Source organism: Alexandromys fortis, unplaced genomic scaffold (genome assembly GCF_014885135.2).
Source record: "Alexandromys fortis isolate MF-2015 unplaced genomic scaffold, M_Fortis_MF-2015_v1.1 scaffold_117, whole genome shotgun sequence".
In the NCBI taxonomy this organism is placed as follows: Eukaryota; Metazoa; Chordata; class Mammalia; order Rodentia; family Cricetidae; genus Alexandromys; species Alexandromys fortis.
The window spans coordinates 148,215-164,168 of NW_026068015.1; positions in this window are offsets into that span (position 1 = coordinate 148,215).

A 15,954-nucleotide genomic window follows, 5' to 3' on the forward strand; every position below is an offset into this window, starting at 1 on the left:
TCTTGGGAATATACCCAAGAGAGGCCTTATCACACAACAAAAGTATATGCTCTACTATGTTTATAGCAGCATTGTTTGTAATAGCCAGAACCTGGAAACAACCTAGATGTCCTTCAATTGAAGAATGGATGAAGAAAGTATGGAATATATACATATTAGAGTACTACTCAGCAGTAAAAAACAAGGACTTCTTGAAGTTTGCAGGCAAATGGATGGAAATAGAAAACACCATCCTGAGTGAGGTTAGCCAGACCCAAAAAGAGGAACATGGGATGTACTCACTCATATTTGGTTTCTAGTCACCTGAACTCTTTTATTTCATATTTTAATGCTCTTTTCCTACTCTGGATGCTGGAATGGATAGTGATTCTTTATAAAGATTCTCAAAAGATGTTTATGAAACATTTTACACAAGTAGCACCAAGTTGATTATCATCCAGGATGTTCCCCCCAAACTTTTCTATTTTCTTCATCCATCAAAATCCCAATATCCATGTAATTTTCAATTTTAAATGAAGAAAGGATTATGAAATATGAGCTACTGCATAACAATGTGGAGACAAATTAATGAATAATGAAGCTTGATGAGACAGATATAAGGTTGCTAATCATTTTTAAAAATCATTCATTATTCTGGAGAATTTCCACTTCTGCTTCTTATGACAAACAGAAACATTGACTTTACCATCAGCCTGGCTGGCTTATGTCCTACTGTGACCTTTTTCTTGCTTCCATCAGCAACAGGATTTCGGATGAAAGGATTTGAAGTTGCAAAGTCAAATGATGGGTCTCCTATCCATCCCACTTGACAGGGCCCTTTTCCTTCTGCTGCAGAGAGAAGTGAGGGGAGAAGGAATGTCAGGAAAACAGCTTGATGCACTGGGGCTGCTATTCCTCTCAGCCTTAACCATTTTCCAAGAGATGACATCTAAAGAAAGGTAGTAAGTAAGTAGTTTCCTCATTCTCAGGTATTAACATTAAATTAATTCACTTTCAGCTTAGTCAGTCTACAAAGTAATGGATTTCCACATGAAGTTTCTATACATATTTCATTTTATACGCATTTTCACTCCCCTCTCGTTCTCCTTCTCATGCCGAAACCCTTCTCAAAGGAGTTCTCTCTTGTTTTCATTTCCTTTCATGAGTCGTCTGCTATGTTTAATTAGAGTATTTTGATCAAGTGTGGTTGCTATAACAGGGCCCCAGACCTCAGTAGCCCCATACCTTAGCACAACTGACTCTATAATAGAAGGACCATTCAGGCTATAATACTCAGTGGGTAAATATCACCAGTTGAGAAAACTAAAACAAAGGCCTAATCCATGAATGTCCATATAGTCCTGGGAAAGTCTCAACTGTACTAACCTTTTTAGATTTTGTAACTCTGATTATGGATAAGCATTCTTGCTAACTGAAGTATGGAAATCTACAACATGGTTTTTGTACTTAAAAGGTCATCCTGAGAAAGGTTCAGTACTATACTGGGATCCTGAATACCCAATGTAGTCAACAGTTAATAAAGACTCTTTACTGGTTCAAGTCCATACTGAAGCAGTCTTCTCTGGTGAATACCCCACAACAGGTGGTAGGTTACTATTATTATTAAAGCAAATGAAATTCTTCAGTCACTATACCATTGAAAAATGGCATCCCTTCCCATGACAATTATAACTGTCACTGTCCCTCAGGGAGATGAGTTCATTCCCCATCCATGATGACAGGCATTTTTATTCATGGCTGACAAGGAAGCAGAGAATGAGGCAGGAAGAAGGAGGAGGAGAATCCAGGGATGATATCTCCCCAGGGATGTGCTTTCAGGAGTTCCTCTTTCCACTTGGCCCCAGTTTTCCAGACTCTTATTCAAATCATAGCATCAACCAGGGAGCAAAGCCGGTAGTAGGCATAAGATGGCCCATCTGTTATAATGTAATTATTGAAAAGCTGAAGAATAGTGGTGGTGAAGAGGAGAAAAGGAAGCCTCATGCACTTGTCTAGGGTTGTAACTTAGCACCTTCATCATTGCAAGCAGCATAGCGGTTTTTCAAAAATCCAGACTGAAACTCTGATGGAATTTTTCAGTTATGCTGGCATTGAGAGATCTGCATGCTTTTGCTCATTGCAGCACTACTCACAATAGCTCTGGCTACCTAGGTGTCCAGAAATTAGTGAAAAACTATCATCATATCTATAACAGAATTTTGGAAAAACTTATAGTATGTGGCAATTTTGAAAATACGGGATCTAAAAGGCCATACAAACAAGAGAGTATAATAGCGACAGCCTCAGGGATACACTGTTTCTACTGAACAAAGCGACAAAGTCCAAGAAATGTTCTTTGGAACATGGAGGATACTATTATATTTTTGAAAATCTGGAGCAAACATGCTAATAAAGAAGTGAAGAATGTTTGCAGGAGGTGGCCCGGTTAACCATTGCATGTTATCTGTGTACTTCGAGTCATCATTTCTATTTCATTAGGATAAAAATCCTATAAATTAAAATTATTCAATTTTAAAATGCCAATAAATATGGTCAACAAGGTGGCTGAGCAACTAACGATGTTTGCTTCCATGCATAAAAACCTGAATTCTGTTCCCAGAACCACATGGTGGAGAGACAGAATGGACTCCTGATAGTTGCCTCCTGAGTTCTGCACAAGCTTCTCCCATCACACTGTGAATAGATAAAGTTTAAATTTAGGGCTATATACCATTTGCCTGCTAATCAAATGGCATTGGGAGAATCTAGTTGTAACATCACACTCTCCCTTGAACTCTCTTTCTGGTTCTTATTTTAGTGATACATTTCCCTATGACATCCTTTTTAATACACATTGATCTCCATATTACTTATTTCTGCCTGACAATATCTTCTGTAGTTTTTAAATTATTTGCCCAGTTGTTTCTAATAGCAAAACGCAAAATGAATGAAAGCCACTGTCTGAATGTTTACCTGCTTCTTCTAAGCATTGATTCAAAGTTCATCGTGTAAACCCGTTTTCATAACAGCCTCTAACTTATGGACAAACATCCTTTTTCTCTAATAAGCACTTACTGGTTCAGTTTTGTTCGTATTTGGTGAGTGCCTGAATAATTAGTAACACCATCAATCAAAATCTAATTTTTAACTAATGTCTACATTAACAAGAGGAGAACTCTGAACAAAGCATGCAGCTCATTAAGAACAGATGATGGTTAATCTTGATGGACAACTCAACAGCATGTAGACTCACCTAGAAAATAAACATCTAAGTGTGTCTATGAGGATGTTTCCAGAGGAATTTAAGTGAGGAGGGTAGATCTACACTCTGTGCAAGCAACACTACTAGGCTCCTGAATCATATAAAAAGGAAACACAAACATAACTAGCGTTTGTTTCTCTAAGCACCATCTGCGGATGCACTGTGACCAACTGCCGCATCTTCCTGCCCTTAGTCCATCGTTGATTGAAGGGCTATATCTCTCAATCCATGAGCCTAAATAAGCTTGTTCTCCTTTAAGTTGTTCTTATCAGACATTTTGTTGCAGGGATGAAACATTTAATTAATTTAGAAAATCAGTATCAGGCAATGTGACTGTGTATCATGGGCTTTTGGAACTGGCTTGTAGGAAGTCTATGAAAGTGCTTTAAAATATGGGTTAGAGAAACCTTAACGTTCTATAAGAAGAACTTGATGAAACAGTAGAGTGGAAGTTTGGAAAACCAGAATATCTAGAGCAGTGGTTCTCAACCTATAGGTCAAAACCCCTTGGGGTGAAAGACTCTTTCACAGGGGTCACATATCAGATATCTTGCATATCAGATAATTACATTATGATTCATAACAGTCAAACAATTATGAAGTAATGAAGTAGTAACAAAATAATTTTGTCATTGGAGATCACCACAACATGAGGAACTGTATTAAAGGGTCACAGGGATAGGATGTTTGAGGACCACTGCCTTAGAGAAATTCAGACAGTAGAGGTCTGGGTTGTGAGGTTATCCGGGAGATCAAGCATCCATCATTAACAGGCTAGAGACCTTTTGGGTTACATTTTGACAAAGAATCTGTTCACATTTTTCTCATGGTCTGGGAACTTGAGTGAGACTGAATTTAAAAGTAATAGACTTTTTCATTCATGGAGGAGTTTCAAGACAAGCAGCCCACCAGCCCGGATGTAAGCCAGGTGGGCAGTGGGATGCATTCCTCAGCTCTATCTACAACAGGGCAGTACTCAGGATGTGACATTGTCACTGTGCAGTACTGTTAGATATAAAATGAGAGAGAGAAGTACATGAAAACATGCAGTTCAGTGAAGAAAATAGCATTAGTGCCCTAAGGAGGTGTAGAGGAAGCAGGTGTTACTATTACAAAGCTTAACACAATGAATGAGAAACTCACATAGACGGTCCCTTAAGGACAACTCTACCAGTGAAAGACACAAGCATGTAAAAATACAGTCATCTTAAAGCAGAGCAACTGAGTTGAAGATACCCGTAAAATGTTATCTGCTGAAAATGACTGTCACGGGAGCTGCTGTGTCAGATAGGGAGGCCAGCAGTCATAGCGCTCATAACCACTGTGGTACTAGGTAGCCAGACTCTAAGTGGGGCTGGCAGGATAACTTGTCAATGATGTCCACATGACACTGGCTTGTCAAGCATGGGAAACGCAAGACTTATAAAGGGAAGAGAGGTTTGCATCAAGGTCCCAAAATAGTGGAGGCCAGGCAGTGTGTGACAGGGTGAAGGTCTCTTCAATGAGGCCCTGGGTAGTTTTATGAAACTGCTAAGGGGAAACATGAGTTATACCAAGAACATGAGACATCTGGGAGAATTGTAGGCAGGGAGCGTAGCCAGCCCAACAGAGATGATGCAGGTCTGTCATGCTCTAGCCTATGGTTGATACAATCATATGATTAATTTATTAAATTCACCCCCTCTCTCCAGCCATGATAATCCCCCCAGACTGAGTTTCTGCACTCTATGTGAGACCCAATGGTGCTGATGATGTAGTCACACAGTCTACAGCTGGTTCCTAAAAGTCAGGGAACTGAATATTGCTTGACAGACCCATTGCTTTGGCTCTCAACTGCTGTGACTCCATACAATTACTTGAAAAAATATTCTCTGATCCCTGGACTGGAACCATTGCAATAGAATACTGATTAATATTTACATGAATGTGTGCTTGGATTTTCAGCTGCCACTCAGGATTCTTCTATTACTAGCAAGCATGCTGTTGTAGCAGTTTCCCAGAGAGGAGCGATGGGTGGGCTGTGCAGGAGGGGCCATTGATGACATAGCATGCTGGGTTGATTTATTCAGCAAGTTTCTGGTGAGGAAAACCGAGGAAGCAACTGCTGACTGTTGCTATATCCAGGGAGGTTTGAGTTGCTTGTCATAAAACTTGATTTTTGCATGCACACCCACACACTCCCCTGCAAGTATCACGACTCACACAAACACACAATTAAAATTGGAAAGGAAAGTTCATGGAGTATGCTCATCTATAGTAACCATGAGATGAAAAAAACAATGCTTGCCACACAGAACAAAACTAAACCGTGATACAGCTGAAAAAAGGGTCCTCATATGGAAAAGTGTTCAGCAGCTAGAAAACATCTTTCAAATGCCATCTTAGTCATGGGCTAGAACTTTTGCATCCCAGTTTCAACTTGATGCAGTCTGAGGTGTTACTGTCTACACAGAAGCTCAAACACTGAGAGGCCACTCAGGGAGATACTGGTCACTGAGCCTTGTAGTCAGATTCTTGGTTCTAGCAAGGGGCTTCAGGAGCGCTCCAGTGGCTTATCAATTAATGTCAAAAGGTAACCACCTGTTTACTATTATTCATGTCTAATCTTAACCTACACACATTGGCATTTGAAATTATTTTCAGAAATTAATTTGTAGGTTACCTTGAAAAACAAAGCAAATCAGTAAAGGTGAATAAAATCTTATTTTAAATGAATTGAGAGCTGTCTTTACCTTCTTATCCTGTTTTTTTGTGGTGGTTTAAAATGGGCTCAAAGGCAGTGGCACTATTAGGTATGACCTTGTCGGAGTGAGTGTGGTAATACTAGAGGAAGTGTGTCACTGTGGGAGTGGTCTTTGAGGTTTCTTTTACTCAAGCTTTCTGTAGTGTGATAGGCAGTAGACTTCCTGTTGCCTGCAAGATGTAGGACATTTGGCTATTTCTCCAGCACCATGTCTGCCTGCATGCTGCCATACTCCCCACCATGATGGACTAAACCTCTGAACTGGAGGCACGCCCTCTCAATTAAATGTTGTCTTTATAAGAGTTCCCACGGTCATGATGTCTCCTCACAGCAACTTTCTTAGTAAATCCTAACTAAGAAAGTCTCAGAGGAGAACTATTTATGCAGCAGCACTGTTAAAGTTGTTGCTAATGTTAAAAGGCTACAGTGTTGCCCAATGAGAAGGTCTATTATACCTCCACCAACATTAGGAAGTATTTCTTGCCCACAGAAGGAGACCTGATCATCATTTAAATCACCAATGGGTGAAAGAGCATAGACTCCTGAGGATTCTTCATATACACCCATTGTTTCTTCCCTTGCTGAATAAGTTGCCTCCCAAAATCACAGTCCAATGAAATGAGCAAGTCCTCTGGATGTTATCCGCAGTCTGAGAGTGAGGTCTGAGAAATAAGTGCAAGGTCATTACTAATGAGGGCGACTTTCTCTATGTCAGTTCACTGATATGACAAAGCTGAGCTCTCACTGTGGTAGTGACACTTTGGATAAAGGATGCTAAATCTCAAGAGACAAAGACCCACTGACATGCTGATGCTTGTAAGATGAAATGTCGTCTGAATCTGATGATGAGAAGAAAGTGCCAGAGGCAAACTGGGCTTACTACTGTCCTGGAAATGAAAGGACATGTGGCATCCTGTTCTAAATAAAAGTTATTTTTAGTCACAGAGAGACATGGGAAAGCTGCTTGGAATGGAGCTAGCACTGAAGCACGAAGGTGAAGCCTTTTTTTCCCAAGGCATATATTTAAATCTTTAGGAAAAGCTGAAGGAAGTGGAGAACTGAGGGTAATGCTTAGAGGGTGATGCCTGTGTGGAAGTTTTCAATGGGCATGCCTAAAAGACTGAGACTGATTTGCTCAGGCAGGCAGGAAGGACAAAGTAGTCATATGGCAAAAAAAAAAAAATGCTCTAACAGCACCATCTTAACCCAGGGAGGACTTTAGATGGCTGTACAGAACAGGCAAGTAAAAGGCTTCCCATGTCACACACCTGAACAGCGATGATGGGATCACACTTTGTTTAAACACTTCAGTAACAAAAGAACAATGGCCAGCATTCCCTGGTAGGTTCTGTTGGATCTTGTCAGCTCTGCGTTGACCTGATAAGCACTCTATGTTCTGGCACCATAGCCACTAACATTTTTGATTAGTACAATTTTACTAACATTTAAAAATTCACATGATAATATTTGCATATTTACTATCTATTTGTTTTGAAAACATATACTAATCAAACACTAACAGAATTCAAATACTCTTTTAATCTGCCTATACTTTATTACTCTAAACATTTATAATTACTAGTCTCTATACTAAAATGTATAATAGGCAACATGCCACTTTCTTTAAAACAGCCCACATTTTTATTGCTTAAAATATAGAAGTATTATATTTACTTGAAAAGTTTCCATTTGGTTCCATTTGTTGATTGGTTAGTTTCTCATAGGGGTCCCTTTTGCCTGGTCTATCTTGGATCTACCTTTGCATCTAATCTTGAATGCTTGATCCTTCTGCCTCAACCTCTCCTGTGACAGAGATGCACTGAAATAACCAATGAAACTACACATTTGAAATAACTTTATAACTATTCTTTTGCAGTTCTGGCTGTTATATCGAGTGTCCTGCTGGTGGCTAAGCAAGACCTCTCTCTATAAATGAACTACATGTTCAGCCTAATTAAAATAAAAGCCATAAAAGAAAAAATAAAAAGCCAGTGGGCACTGTAGTAGCTGTAGGTGATTTTGATAGATTTATTATCTGCAAACTCAGACCACAGCAGGGAGGGACAGATGCAATACGCTGTGTCATATAGTAAGAACACAGCCATCTTTCCATGAGCAATTTGCCAGAACCAACGGTTTTGAGAAGGTTAAACCAAGATTGAAGAATATTTTTGCATTATTTTTTGTGAATAAGTGGCTGTCCTTTGCTGTAGATTTTCACTGTAGCTAACTTCCCTTCTGTTACATATTTGGGAATGAATTCCCACATTTCAGAACCATTTCCCTCTCATTACATGCAAAAATAATTTCTGACTACCAGACCTCCATTCTTCTCCCCTAGGTAAATGCAGAGATCTGCCTTCTGCAATTACCTTTATGAGCAGGCATTTAGTCAGTGCTTAGTGTCAGGGAAACAGCATTCCATATAAAGTATTCACAGATCTCAAAAGAAAAAAGAATTGGTGCCTGCCCAAGCTGCTGCTCTGGTTTTACCCCAAGACCAGAATGGCAGATAAAAGCATATCCCAGAACTGATAATTTAGAGGCATGAGTCCCTTCTTTGTTTCTATCACCTAAAACAAAACTCCATACCCAGGCCCATAAAAACTATGGCAACTTGTATATATACTTCTGATCAAGAACCATGGCTTCTCTCTGACTGTTTACATAGGTTGCTTGGTTACCCGATTCTATACATGCTGGGACAAAAGAAATGGCTCACTGATTACTATACATGCTGGGAGAAAAGAAATGGCACACTGATTAATCAATCCACACACTATTCATAATTTCACTGAAAGTAAACCTTTTAGTTCTTTACTAACCACCTAAAAATATAATATAGTGCACTAACCTTCACTTCTAGAATTCCCTGATGATTTAATTCCTTTTTAACTAACTTTCTCCATTAAGGGGTTCATCAGGTGTGCACTAGCCACTTCCACAATTGCAGCCACAGATCTCTGTGTGCGCATAAAAATCTTACCTGATTTTTAATGGGCAAAAGATTCCCAGCCCTGGAACCTTTTAAGGCTTGGGAATTGCTGTTTTCAAAGGTATGTATAACTGGGACCACTTGTAATGAAAAAAAAAAAGATAGACATGAGAAAGAAGAGAAGGAAGAAGAATGAAGAAAGATGGACAGATAGAACTTGTGAGCAGACTTTTTTACCCTCAAATTTTTAGCACGCTCCTTTAGCTTATCGTGACATCTTTAATTGAGCCCTGAAAGGAAATCTGAAAGGCTGGGACATTAAGGCTCTTGTTAAAAGGTGTAGAGACTATTTGCTAGATAGAGGGCTAGGAAAGACCAACAGTATCCAAAAACTTTGCCTCTGAACATACAAACACAAGTAAAACAAAGAAGAAAAAAATAAGGAGTAGGAAAAAAAAGCAGAAGAAGCAGAAAAAGAAGGAGAAGGAGAAGGAGAAGCAGGAGAGCAACAGCAAGGGGGAAAGAAATTAAAAAAAAAAAAAAACTCCTAGGGTTTTTATTCAGGAGACATGTGACAGCTAGAATACTTTCAAGCCTGTGTTACAAAACCCATGTGTTACATATGAAATGTGCTTATCTAGAGAAAATTAAGCAAGTCATATTAAATCATGGAGTGATCATGTGGTGCTTAACAAAAATGAAGTTCCAATGTATGGCTTTATAATGTGGAGGCACACCTTCTTTCACTCAAATGGAAGTAGGTTTGTTGTAAGGGCCTAAGTTCAGCTGGGGTTTTTAAGGTTGGTTATTCTTAGGTATTTGTTAGAAATTACTGTTGCTTGGAGTTAAATACGGCTTAGACATTCCCAGGCAAGATTTTCCACTCTGTTCAATTCTCCAGCATGGACCTACTACTGCTCAGCACTGTGCAACTAGAAAAGCTTTCAGAGAACTTAGGTTCACCTGGGATCTTGGAATACAATGCAGTAGGATGAATCAGTGAAACAATGAGAAAATAAAGAAGTAAATAAAGAAGGAAGGCACCAAAGAGGTGTAGAAGACACAGCTGTTAAGAGTTTTAACAATAGCCAGATGTTCAATTCTGTGGGGTTTGAAATCAAATTGTTCAAGGTATGTAGTTTATAACTTGGTTCAAAGATTAATGTCTAAAAAATTAAATAGCAATGTGAACTTTTCATTTCTCCTGTGCAAAAATCCATTGTGATCTAGACTGTGAGCAGTTTATGAGACCTGCTGCTCATGTTTATGGTGAGAAAGAAGTGCTTATGGGGCTATAATCAAAGGTCACAGAGTTTAAAGGATGCATCTTGGCCTTAACCATGGTTCATTAGACATATTAGTAATTTTCCTAAGGTGTTTCTTAGTAAAGGAACAGCAGTTTTATGTATGAGGTATATGTAACGTTTTGGTCAGTTGTGTCAAAATTCTTAAATTTCAGTTAAGAGTTCAGGAAGGGTAGGGAGTTGTTTCCCATTCTACCTTAATTTTCCATCTTTCTATCCTGCCTTATCAAGATCATAATGCGATATGACAAAAGCCCTAACTTGCAGAGGGCAATATTCAACTACACTTGGGGAAAAAAAAAACAGATTCATGAGCATAAAAATAAAGAGAAAACTGAATTTGACAGAGAAATTGGCTCTTGCAAAACTGTGGGAAAACTGGAAGCTTAGACTTTAAACCACTGAATTAGTTACACCAGTAGCATAGAACTGACTTTGCAAAAAAACCACATTTATCTGACAGCACTAGGTGGGAGGCATTGAGTAGCCAGGCTATGGTGGCCAGGATCAAATAGACCAAGTGGATACACTTTTTTCTCTGCAAAGAAAATGGACAAGTAGTTAAGAAGGTAAGTAATTTTTTCAGTATAATCAAAATTGGCAGCATGGTGGGGCCAGAATTTGTGGGCCTTTAATATATAACTTTTATTGTATTGAGGTTCCAAAGATGAATGCCAGGAAGCGCTAGGTAAGTTTTGTGGCACATTATGAGGCACCGTGAGGTACTGTGGGGCATCGTGTAGCATTGTGAGCTTCATCATGGAGCATCAGTCATATCCTGGACACCCTGTTCTGCTTCATCAGCATCAGCATTGTGGTGCTTGTATGGATATTTGGCTGTTGACATATAAATGTTTGTTGATCCCACTATATCAACTATATCAGGAGTACTACCAGCTCCTGATGATTCTGTACTATATAATCTTCTATTGTGTTAAGGTTTTCTCCAAAGAACATATTGTCTGATGGCAATGAATATGTTTAAAAAGAGAAAGCTTGCTTAGCCAGTATGAACCCACGGATTCAATCCCTTGAAACAGAAAAAATAAGAATAAAAACAAAAACCATTACTGTTTGGTGTGTGTGTGTGTGTGGCAGAGGGTACCTATATTTCCTATCTGTCTATTTCAATCATCAAAGTGTTGACTGTGCATGGAAGGTCATGTGTTGAATGAATCTCCTCTTCCCAGTGTTCAATGCAATCCTCAGTAAAAAAGATTAAATGAATAAACTAAAGTCAATAGTGTTGTGTTGTCAGGGGCAAAACTACCTTTAATCTCTTGTATTACTTAGAAACTATTAGCTATTGAGGCATACATGCTTTTCTTTTTCATTTGGCACTGTAAGCTGACTTCTAGACAATAGTGCTAGTCCATTTATCTTGTTGTGATCAAATACGCAAGAAGAAAAAAATTTAAAGGACAGGCATTTACTATCCTCAGTATTAGAAGTGTGACAGTCCACCACGGTGGGAAGGCGAGGAGGCAGCCGTGACTCATGGGGTAGTGGTCAAAGCCTGCTCATATCTGGGCAGTACAGGGAACAGATAAATGCCAGCATTTCCCTTTTCCTTTATTCAGTTCACGCCTCCGGCACATACTAAATGAGCCCCTTCTGCTCAAACATCTCTAGAAACTCTCAATGTATGTCACTTCAGTGATCTATGATTTTTATTTCTTTAAAGTGCCAAAAAAAATGGATGCATACAGACATTGATATCTAGCAGTCCAATGTAGACAAACCCTCATTGAGACTCTCCTTCTGAGGGACATTACATTTTATCAAGTTGGAAATACGTTGAAACCGAAGCAAGCAAATATGACAGACAGCAGAAAGGTTCATAGACAAATGACAGTATCATGTCAAACAGTCCAAAGAGTCAGGATTTCATCTGTCTGTCACAGCCTGCATGAGCCCTGTGGGCATTTGTGGATGTGTAAGTTTACTCAAGTAATTTAAAAATAATTTGATGTTACTTGCTACATTTAAAGATAAAAGTAATTTATCACACCTGTGTTGAGTTTTCAGTATTTTATGGATTATTTCTGTAAAACAGCAGTGGAAAATTACATGTGTAAGTATAGTACATGTGTAAGAATATTTAATTGTTTATGTGCTCAAGTGTGGGTCCTGACTGTGGATGAAGGCATCAGGTAAGAGAAGTTATGTAAAATGTGATCATGGTATATATGGGATCTTTCTCAATGTATCCTTATTTGTCTTCTGAGGAAAAATAATGAATGTTTTCTAGAACATATTACTGCTTATGAATGAATATAATGAATGAATTCTAGAACATACTACTGCTTAAAGTTAAGCAACAACAAATAATGAAGAATTACAAGGGACAGATGAAGAACATTGAAGAATATTCAACCTCTACTAGCTTTTTGTTGTTTATTTATTCAATAAGAATATATTAAACCCACTGACAGCCCAGCATAACCCCAATTGACAGGCTAAGATGAAAGCAGATGTTCAGTCATTTATTTGAAGAGAGTTTAAGAACTGAGAGTGATCAAAATTGAGGGTCTGTGGCTCAAGGTGTTATTTGGCATAAAATACTTTCATTTCTGGTGTTTGGTAAGTGAATGTATGTGCTATTTATTTCCAAATATAATCTTTTGTTATCTATTTCTAAATATATCTATTAGATATCAGCTTCAATGATGTGACTTTCTCAATATCTTCATGAAAAGACACTTAATATGAGTTTACATATATGAGAGATAAATAATGTATATTGTTAAAAGGAAGCTCCTCTGTGGTCATGCTAGGAAAATTATGTTGAATATTGTAATATACAGCCATATGGTTCCACTCTTTAGCTTTGTGTCTGAAGTTTGTTATACTAGGTCTAATAAATACATAAAACCATGCCACTTTCTCTGTCTTGTTTCTCTCATCCAGGAAAGTGCTCATCCTCTTACCACGTATGGAAGTGTGCCATTCCCTTTCATGGGGAAGCTAATATGCTGCTGCATCCCTGTGCCATGTTTGTTCATGCAGAGATCTGTTCACAAACACTAGCCGTGATGAACAGAACTGCCGTGCCCATCATTGCACGGGTTCTTGAATCTCTGCTTCCAGTGGTTTCTGGATATGTAAGTAGGAGTGGAACTGTTAGGTAGTATTTGAAGTTTTGGAAAAACTGAAACAGTAGCTGCAGCACTTTATTTTACCAGCAACGAAGCAGGCTCTAGCTGCCCCTATCCCCTCCAGAGCTCCCTCCACCTCTCCTTCCATAGGTCTACATTAGTTCCTCAGGAGCTGCCCTATGGTGGGATTACAGATGTGGGCCCCCATAGCCTGGCTATTTGTGTGGTGCTGGGAGGAACTTGAGACTTTAAGTTTACTTCACAAGCACATTAATGATTGAGCCATCTCTCCAGTACCCAACTGTGATTTGGCTTTGCATTTCCCCAATGGGAAACATTTTTATATTTTCATTGGCTATTTACACAAAGATATTATTTTAAAATTATGAATTGTTTTATGTGTTTAAAATCTCTACTGTATGTAAATTTTAAAGCTTATAAATAGAACTAACTCCAGAAAATTTAACAGTCTAAGATACAGCACTCACAAGATTGTTCAAAGCTGCTCACTTCTTCCTGTTTCACAGTCATGTCAACACTCAGCCTCACTTCTTACTTGAAATGTATGCTTATTATTTTTTCAGGATATATATTATTTTTCTAGTTTTATCACATATGAACATATTCCAAAAATAGAATACTTTGTCTTAATTGTTTGTGAAGTTGACCTCTGAATGTATTTTCATGAGAATGTTTCTGAGATTTATGCACATGTATGGCTGTAATTATAAATTATTCATTTAATTGATACATAGAATCTCATTATGTAATTATTCCATCGTCTATACTCTTGCCAGTGAACTTTTGAGTAGTCTCTACTTTCTTACTGTGTCAACTATCAGGAGCTTTTTTATGTGTATGTATTTTCAGGTGTATGTGTAAAAACATCCCCTGGTATGTAGCTAAGCAGGAACTGCTAAATTACTTTATCTTTAAATGTAGCAAGAAACACCAAATTATTTTTAAATTACTTGAGTAAGGTTATACACCCACAGATGCCCACAGGCTGTTACAGACAGACAAAATCCTGACTGTTTGGCATGATACTGTCATTTGTATCTGAACCTTTCTGCTGTCTGTCATCTTTGCTTGCTATGGTTTCCATAGCTCTCCTGCAAGCGATTCTGAAGACACTGTCAACAGTTGCTATTCACAGGAATCCCTATAAATAAAAATATACAAATAACTATGGATGCTAAGGAGTACCATATGATATTAGGAAAATTAATTCTTTAATTTTTAAAGCAAGGCTCCTAGGTGAAGACAATTTTAGCTGATAATTTTGTCTAGTGAACTGGGATTCTGTCATGTAATTAGCCCCAGTCTCTAATATCACTTTCAACACACTAAGTTTTAAAAAATTTTCTCTCATGAGAAAGTTGTTTTTTTATATATAAAATAGCAGTATAAATTGCCTGTGGTTTTAGGTTTAGTTTTATTTTTTATGTCGACTTACATGCAGTAGTTTCTTTCCTTGCAAGTCCTACAACTCTATCTTTTGAATTGTGGCAGCTCTATTTGTCACAGCTCAGTCTTATGAATATATTAGATTCTCACTGAATGAAAGCTCTTGGGAACACGTGTTTCTCCATTTTAGGGGCAATTGTCAAGGTCTCTTCCAATTTTGGTCCTCTGAGTGCTCAATATGATTGATGAAGTTACTGAATAACTCCAGGGATGAAATTCAGACTATTATTGTCTGTGGGACACAAATCTTGTTTTAATTAGATGCTTCAAAATTTTTATCAGATTAGATAGGATGTAAATATTAAATAGCTGATCTTAAAGTGTGGCAACATTTGAAGAACATTGAAACAATTGGTGCTGATACTTATTTTAGTCTTTATATAAATCAGAATGAAAAGTTCCATTGTCAAAAATAACTAGGTTCTCTGAGAAGTAAGTTACTATGTGGTTTATTAGCATCTTTAACTAGAATACTTCTATTATACACAACCATTTGTATAAGTGGACTGAAAATTGTTTCTTTTTGATCAGAAAACCAGACCCAAACAGGATTAGTTAAACCAGCTGGAGGAGCTTTAAAAAGAATTGAAGGGAAATTTTACCTGCCCTCATGTTGTCCTAAGAAAAGCAAGATTTAAAGGCATGTGGCACTGTCTTAAAAAACAATCTTTGGTACGTCTGTACTTTTGAGGTAATAGTTTTGAGGGACTGGTTTTGAATAACCAGCTGACTTGCACCAAGTACACCTTTCTCAGAGATGGCAAGTTTCCCAAGAATTTTAAATCTTAGGAACTGAGAGGAAGGAAGTGGGTCTCAAAGAAAGCAGACAGCAGAAGTAATGAAGGAAGTTGCCCATTGGCTGATAGTATTATTTTATCAATGATGTGACCCAACTTTCTCAGTGACCCTGAAACTAAAGGCACCTGAAAAACCAGACATCAGGAGCTGTGTTGTTTGGACTGATCCCAATCTGTTCAAATTGCTCCAACAAAATGCCATGGTGTGGGTCAGTTCCAAACTCTGACCCACGTTCAAGACTCCAGGAGAGTCGTTGTTTGTTGGGGGCCCACTTCATCTTTACATGGCAAGAGGGATCTCATTTATGAAGGTTTTTTTCCTCCACAGCATAATCACCTCCCAAATACTAGTCTACTAATTGCATCACC